This window comes from Procambarus clarkii, chromosome 62 (genome assembly GCF_040958095.1).
Source record: "Procambarus clarkii isolate CNS0578487 chromosome 62, FALCON_Pclarkii_2.0, whole genome shotgun sequence".
Classification (NCBI taxonomy): domain Eukaryota; kingdom Metazoa; phylum Arthropoda; class Malacostraca; order Decapoda; family Cambaridae; genus Procambarus; species Procambarus clarkii.
The window spans coordinates 12,797,920-12,807,519 of NC_091211.1; positions in this window are offsets into that span (position 1 = coordinate 12,797,920).

Genomic DNA, 9,600 nt, shown 5'->3' on the forward strand with positions numbered 1-9,600 from the left:
GGTAAAATAGTGACTTTTTTGACGTTTTTTATGTAGTTTGATAATACGTAAATATATTCAATTTTACCAATATTTCGATACTATTTCATGTAGTATCACGATATGTGATTTGGCTTTCAAATCTCAGAATTTCGCATAATATTGCATTTTAAGCAAGTTTTCTTGCATTTTGTTTCGTACGAAAAATCATCGAATTTAGCAATATTTTGACGTTTATCATCCCCTTTTCCTCTGTGTGATTTAAACAAAATATAATCGAATTAGGCAATATTTTACCGTTTTTCCACGTTTTTGTGAATTTTCAGTTTATGGGTTTTCATTATATATACGATAAAAATGATGCAAACACATAATTGATTAGATAATAACCTTAAATACTTCATTTTCAACCATCTATTTGTTTCTCGTTAAAATACTGAGTAAGATATTGAAAAGGGGAGAAGTTCGGTTTTTATTGCATATATCGACGTTTCAGCCGGATTAGAGCTGTTTTACGTGTCTTTACTTCCATCGGTAATATAAACGGAAAATCAACAACATTTTAGTTCATTCTAATGAAAACACATTGTTTTTTATCATTTGTATTGGAAACAACATTGTCATATGTCTTTTCTTGGATCTAAATAATACGAAACCTCGCTCTATGATTTGAAGTTAAAATCCTCAAATATTCTAAAATAGTGACTTTTTTCACGTTTCTCATGTAGTTTGATAATACGTAAATATATTCATTTTTACCAATATTTCGACACTATTTCATGTAGTATCACGATATGTGATTTGGCTTTCAAAATCAACAACATTTTAGTTCATTCTAATGAAAACACATTGTTTTTTATCATTTGTATTGGAAACAACATTGTCATATGTCTTTTCTTGGATCTAAATAATACGAAACCTCGCTCTATGATTTGAAGTTAAAATCCTCAAATATGGTAAAATAGTGACTTTTTTCACGTTTTTCATGTAGATTGATAATACATAAATATATTCATTTTTACCAATATTTCGACACTATTTCATGTAGTATCACGATATGTGATTTGGCTTTCAAATCTCAGAATTTCGCCTAATATTGCGTTTTAAGCAAGTTTTCTTGCATTTTGTTACGTACAAAAAATCATCGAATTTAGCAATATTTTGACGTTTATCATCCCCTTTTTCCTTCATATGATTTAAACAAAATATCATCGAATTAGGCAATATTTTGCAGTTTTTCCACGTTTTTGTGAATTTTCAGTCAATGGGTATTAATTCATTATATATACGATAAAAATGATGCAAACACATAATTGATTGGATAATAGCCTTAAATACTTCATTTTCAATCATCTATTTGTTTCTCGTTAAAATACTGAGTAAGATATTGAAAAGGGGAGAAGTTCGGTTTTTATTGCATATATCGACGTTTCAGCCGGATTAGAGCAGTTTTACGTGTACATCTTCCATCGGTAATATAAACGGAAAATCAACAACATTTTAGTTAATTCTAATGAAAACACATTGTTTTTATCATTTGTATTGGAAACAACATTGTCATATGTCTTTTCTTGGATCTAAATAATACGAAACCTCGCTCTATGATTTGAAGTTAAAATCCTCAAATATGGTAAAATAGTGACTTTTTTGACGTTTTTTATGTAGTTTGATAATACGTAAATATATTCAATTTTACCAATATTTCGATACTATTTCATGTAGTATCACGATATGTGATTTGGCTTTCAAATCTCAGAATTTCGCATAATATTGCATTTTAAGCAAGTTTTCTTGCATTTTGTTTCGTACGAAAAATCATCGAATTTAGCAATATTTTGACGTTTACCATCCCCTTTTCCTCTGTGTGATATAAACAAAATATCATCGAATTAGGCAATATTTTGCCGTTTTTCCTTATTTTTGTGAATTTTCAGTCTATGGTATATTCATTATATATATGATAAAAATGATGCAAACACATAATTTATTAGATAATAACCTTAAATACTTTATTTTCAATCATCTATTTGTTTCTCGTTAAAATATTGAAATGTTGAAAGATTTATTGTAAGATATTGAAAAGGGGAGAAGTTCTGTTTTTATTGCATATATCGACGTTTCAGCCGGAATAGAGATGTTTTCGTGTACATCTTCCGTCGGTAATATAAACGGAAAATCAGGAACATTTTAGTTAATTCTAATGAAAACACATTGGTTTTATCATTTGTATTGGAAACAACATTGTCATATGTCTTTTCTTGGATCTAAATAATCCGAAACCTCGCTCTATGTTTTGAAGTTAAAATCCTTAAATATGGTAAAATAGTGACTTTTTTGACGTTTTTTATGTAGTTTGATAATACGTAAATATATTCAATTTTACCAATATTTCGATACTATTTCATGTAGTATCACGATATGTGATTTGGCTTTCAAATCTCAGAATTTCGCATAATATTGCATTTTAAGCAAGTTTTCTTGCATTTTGTTTCGTACGAAAAATCATCGAATTTAGCAATATTTTGACGTTTATCATCCCCTTTTCCTCTGTGTGATTTAAACAAAATATAATCGAATTAGGCAATATTTTACCGTTTTTCCACGTTTTTGTGAATTTTCAGTTTATGGGTTTTCATTATATATACGATAAAAATGATGCAAACACATAATTGATTAGATAATAACCTTAAATACTTCATTTTCAACCATCTATTTGTTTCTCGTTAAAATACTGAGTAAGATATTGAAAAGGGGAGAAGTTCGGTTTTTATTGCATATATCGACGTTTCAGCCGGATTAGAGCTGTTTTACGTGTCTTTACTTCCATCGGTAATATAAACGGAAAATCAACAACATTTTAGTTCATTCTAATGAAAACACATTGTTTTTTATCATTTGTATTGGAAACAACATTGTCATATGTCTTTTCTTGGATCTAAATAATACGAAACCTCGCTCTATGATTTGAAGTTAAAATCCTCAAATATTCTAAAATAGTGACTTTTTTCACGTTTCTCATGTAGTTTGATAATACGTAAATATATTCATTTTTACCAATATTTCGACACTATTTCATGTAGTATCACGATATGTGATTTGGCTTTCAAAATCAACAACATTTTAGTTCATTCTAATGAAAACACATTGTTTTTTATCATTTGTATTGGAAACAACATTGTCATATGTCTTTTCTTGGATCTAAATAATACGAAACCTCGCTCTATGATTTGAAGTTAAAATCCTCAAATATGGTAAAATAGTGACTTTTTTCACGTTTTTCATGTAGATTGATAATACATAAATATATTCATTTTTACCAATATTTCGACACTATTTCATGTAGTATCACGATATGTGATTTGGCTTTCAAATCTCAGAATTTCGCCTAATATTGCGTTTTAAGCAAGTTTTCTTGCATTTTGTTACGTACAAAAAATCATCGAATTTAGCAATATTTTGACGTTTATCATCCCCTTTTTCCTTCATATGATTTAAACAAAATATCATCGAATTAGGCAATATTTTGCAGTTTTTCCACGTTTTTGTGAATTTTCAGTCAATGGGTATTAATTCATTATATATACGATAAAAATGATGCAAACACATAATTGATTGGATAATAGCCTTAAATACTTCATTTTCAATCATTTATTTGTTTCTCGTTAAAATACTGAGTAAGATATTGAAAAGGGGAGAAGTTCGGTTTTTATTGCATATATAGACGTTTCAGCCGGATTAGAGCAGTTTTACGTGTACATCTTCCATCGGTAATATAAACGGAAAATCAACAACATTTTAGTTAATTCTAATGAAAACACATTGTTTTTATCATTTGTATTGGAAACAACATTGTCATATGTCTTTTCTTGGATCTAAATAATACGAAACCTCGCTCTATGATTTGAAGTTAAAATCCTCAAATATGGTAAAATAGTGATTTTTTTCACGTTTTTCATGTAGTTTGATAATACGTAAATATATTAATTTTTACCAATATTTCGATACTATTTCATGTAGTATCACGATATGTGATTTGGCCTTCAAATCTCAGAATGTCGCATAATATTGCATTTTAAGCAAGTTTTCTTGCATTTTGTTTCGTACTAAAAATCATCGAATTTAGCAATATTTTGACGTTTACCATCCCCTTTTCCTCTGTGTGATATAAACAAAATATCATCGAATTAGGCAATATTTTGCCGTTTTTCCTTATTTTTGTGAATTTTCAGTCTATGGTATATTCATTATATATATGATAAAAATGATGCAAACACATAATTTATTAGATAATAACCTTAAATACTTTATTTTCAATCATCTATTTGTTTCTCGTTAAAATATTGAAATGTTGAAAGATTTATTGTAAGATATTGAAAAGGGGAGAAGTTCTGTTTTTATTGCATATATCGACGTTTCAGCCGGAATAGAGATGTTTTCGTGTACATCTTCCGTCGGTAATATAAACGGAAAATCAGGAACATTTTAGTTAATTCTAATGAAAACACATTGGTTTTATCATTTGTATTGGAAACAACATTGTCATATGTCTTTTCTTGGATCTAAATAATCCGAAACCTCGCTCTATGTTTTGAAGTTAAAATCCTTAAATATGGTAAAATAGTGACTTTTTTGACGTTTTTTATGTAGTTTGATAATACGTAAATATATTCAATTTTACCAATATTTCGATACTATTTCATGTAGTATCACGATATGTGATTTGGCTTTCAAATCTCAGAATTTCGCATAATATTGCATTTTAAGCAAGTTTTCTTGCATTTTGTTTCGTACGAAAAATCATCGAATTTAGCAATATTTTGACGTTTATCATCCCCTTTTCCTCTGTGTGATTTAAACAAATATAATCGAATTAGGCAATATTTTACCGTTTTTCCACGTTTTTGTGAATTTTCAGTTTATGGGTTTTCATTATATATACGATAAAAATGATGCAAACACATAATTGATTAGATAATAACCTTAAATACTTCATTTTCAACCATCTATTTGTTTCTCGTTAAAATACTGAGTAAGATATTGAAAAGGGGAGAAGTTCGGTTTTTATTGCATATATCGACGTTTCAGCCGGATTAGAGCTGTTTTACGTGTCTTTACTTCCATCGGTAATATAAACGGAAAATCAACAACATTTTAGTTCATTCTAATGAAAACACATTGTTTTTTATCATTTGTATTGGAAACAACATTGTCATATGTCTTTTCTTGGATCTAAATAATACGAAACCTCGCTCTATGATTTGAAGTTAAAATCCTCAAATATTCTAAAATAGTGACTTTTTTCACGTTTCTCATGTAGTTTGATAATACGTAAATATATTCATTTTTACCAATATTTCGACACTATTTCATGTAGTATCACGATATGTGATTTGGCTTTCAAAATCAACAACATTTTAGTTCATTCTAATGAAAACACATTGTTTTTTATCATTTGTATTGGAAACAACATTGTCATATGTCTTTTCTTGGATCTAAATAATACGAAACCTCGCTCTATGATTTGAAGTTAAAATCCTCAAATATGGTAAAATAGTGACTTTTTTCACGTTTTTCATGTAGATTGATAATACATAAATATATTCATTTTTACCAATATTTCGACACTATTTCATGTAGTATCACGATATGTGATTTGGCTTTCAAATCTCAGAATTTCGCCTAATATTGCGTTTTAAGCAAGTTTTCTTGCATTTTGTTACGTACAAAAAATCATCGAATTTAGCAATATTTTGACGTTTATCATCCCCTTTTTCCTTCATATGATTTAAACAAAATATCATCGAATTAGGCAATATTTTGCAGTTTTTCCACGTTTTTGTGAATTTTCAGTCAATGGGTATTAATTCATTATATATACGATAAAAATGATGCAAACACATAATTGATTGGATAATAGCCTTAAATACTTCATTTTCAATCATCTATTTGTTTCTCGTTAAAATACTGAGTAAGATATTGAAAAGGGGAGAAGTTCGGTTTTTATTGCATATATCGACGTTTCTGCCGGATTAGAGCAGTTTTACGTGTACATCTTCCATCGGTAATATAAACGGAAAATCAACAACATTTTAGTTAATTCTAATGAAAACACATTGTTTTTTATCATTTGTATTGGAAACAACATTGTCATATGTCTTTTCTTGGATCTAAATAATACGAAACCTCGCTCTATGATTTGAAGTTAAAATCCTCAAATATGGTAAAATAGTGACTTTTTTCACGTTTTTCATGTAGTTTGATAATACGTAAATATATTAATTTTTACCAATATTTCGATACTATTTCATGTAGTATCACGATATGTGATTTGGCCTTCAAATCTCAGAATGTCGCATAATATTGCATTTTAAGCAAGTTTTCTTGCATTTTGTTTGGTACTAAAAATCATCGAATTTAGCAATATTTTGAAGTTTACCATCCCCTTTTCCTCTGTGTGATTTAAACAAAATATCATCGAATTAGGCAATATTTTGCCGTTTTTCCTTATTTTTGTGAATTTTCAGTCTATGGTATATTCATTATATATATGATAAAAATGATGCAAACACATAATTTATTAGATAATAACCTTAAATACTTTATTTTCAATCATCTATTTGTTTCTCGTTAAAATATTGAAATGTTGAAAGATTTATTGTAAGATATTGAAAAGGGGAGAAGTTCTGTTTTTATTGCATATATCGACGTTTCATCAGGAATAGAGATGTTTTCGTGTACATCTTCCATCGGTAATATAAACGGAAAATCGGGAAAATTTTAGTTAATTCTAATGAAAACACATTAGTTTTATCATTTGTATTGGAAACAACATTGTCATATGTCTTTTCTTGGATCTAAATAATCCGAAACCTCGCTCTATGTTTTGAAGTTAAAATCCTTAAATATGGTAAAATAGTGACTTTTTTGACGTTTTTCATGTAGTTTGATAATACGTAAATATATTCATTTTTACCAATATTTCGATACTATTTCATGTAGTATCACGATATGTGATTTGGCTTTCAAATCTCAGAATTTCGCATAATATTGCATTTTAAGCAAGTTTTCTTGCATTTTGTTTCGTACGAAAAATCATCGAATTTAGCAATATTTTGACGTTTATCATCCCCTTTTCCTCTGTGAGATTTAAACAAAATATAATCGAATTAGGCAATATTTTGCCGTTTTTCCACGTTTTTGTGAATTTTCAATTTATGGGTTTTCATTATATATACGATAAAAATGATGCAAACACATAATTGATTAGATAATAACCTTAAATACTTCATTTTCAACCATCTATTTGTTTCTCGTTAGAATACTGTGTAAGATATTGAAAAGGGGAGAAGTTCGGTTTTTATTGCATATATCGACGTTTCAGCCGGATTAGAGCTGTTTTACGTGTACATCTTCCATCGGTAATATAAACGGAAAATCAACAACATTTTAGTTCATTCTAATGAAAACACATTGTTTTTTTTCATTTGTATTGGAAACAACATTGTCATATGTCTTTTCTTGGATCTAAATAATACGAAACCTCGCTCTATGATTTGCAGTTAAAATCCTCATATCTGAAAAAATAGTGACTTTTTCACGTTAATCATGTAGTTTGATATTACGTAAATATATTCATTTTTACCAATATTTCGATACTATTTCATGTAGTATCACGATATGTGATTTGGCTTTCAAATCTCAGAATGTCGCATAATATTGAATTTTAGTCAAGTTTTCTTGCATTTTGTTTCGTAAGAAAAATCATCGAATTTAGCAATATTTTGACGTTTATCATCCCCTTTTCCTCTGTGTGATTTAAACAAAATATAATCGAATTAGGCAATATTTTGCCTTTTTCCACGTTTTTGTGAATTTTCAGTTTATGGGTTTTCATTATATATACGATAAAAATGATGCAAACACATAATTTATTAGATAATAACCTTAAATACTTCATTTTCAATCATCTATTTGTTTCTCGTTAAAATATTGAAATATTGAAAGATTAATTGTAAGATATTGAAAAGGGGAGAAGTTCTGTTTTTATTGCATATATCGACGTTTCAGCCGGAATAGAGATGTTTTCGTGTACATCTTCCGTCGGTAATAGAAACGGAAAATCAGGAACATTTTATTTAATTCTAATGAAAACACATTGGTTTTATCATTTGTATTGGAAACAACATTGTCATATGTCTTTTCTTGGATCTAAATAATCCGAAACCTCGCTCTATGTTTTGAAGTTAAAATCCTTAAATATGGTAAAATAGTGACTTTTTTGACGTTTTTCATGTAGTTTGATAATACGTAAATATATTCATTTTTACCAATATTTCGATACTATTTCATGTAGTATCACGATATGTGATTTGGCTTTCAAATCTCAGAATTTCGCATAATATTGCATTTTAAGCAAGTTTTCTTGCATTTTGTTTCGTACGAAAAATCATCGAATTTAGCAATATTTTGACGTTTATCATCCCCTTTTCCTCTGTGAGATTTAAACAAAATATAATCGAATTAGGCAATATTTTGACGTTTATCATCCCCTTTTCCTCTGTGAGATTTAAACAAAATATAATCGAATTAGGCAATATTTTGCCGTTTTTCCACGTTTTTGTGAATTTTCAGTTTATGGGTTTTCATTATATATACGATAAAAATGATGCAAACACATAATTGATTAGATAATAACCTTAAATACTTCATTTTCAACCATCTATTTGTTTCTCGTTAAAATACTGAGTAAGATATTGAAAAGGGGAGAAGTTCGGTTTTTATTGCATATATCGACGTTTCAGCCGGATTAGAGCTGTTTTACGTGTACATCTTCCATCGGTAATATAAACGGAAAATCAACAACATTTTAGTTCATTCTAATGAAAACACATTGTTTTTTTTTCATTTGTATTGGAAACAACATTGTCATATGTCTTTTCTTGGATCTAAATAATACGAAACCTCGCTCTATGATTTGAAGTTAAAATCCTCAAATATGGTAAAATAGTGACTTTTTTCACGTTTTTCATGTAGTTTGATAATACGTAAATATATTAATTTTTACCAATATTTCGACACTATTTCATGTAGTATCACGATATGTGATTTGGCTTTCAAATCTCAGAATTTTGCATAATATTGCATTTTAAGCAAGTTTTCTTGCATTTTGTTTCGTACGAAAAATCATCGAATTTAGCAATATTTTGACGTTTATCATCCCCCTTTTCCTTCATATGATTTAAACAAAATATCATCGAATTAGGCAATATTTTGCAGTTTTTCCACGTTTTTGTGAATTTTCAGTCTATGGGTATTAATTCATTATATATACGATAAAAATGATGCAAACACATAATTGATTGGATAATAGCCTTAAATACTTCATTTTCAATCATCAATTTGTTTCTCGTTAAAATACTGAGTAAGATATTGAAAAGGGGAGAAGTTCGGTTTTTATTGCATATATCGACGTTTCAGCCGGATTAGAGCGGTTTTACGTGTACATCTTCCATCGGTAATATAAACGGAAAATCAACAACATTTTAGTTAATTCTAATGAAAACACATTGTTTTTTATCATTTGTATTGGAAACAACATTGTCATATGTCTTTTCTTGGATC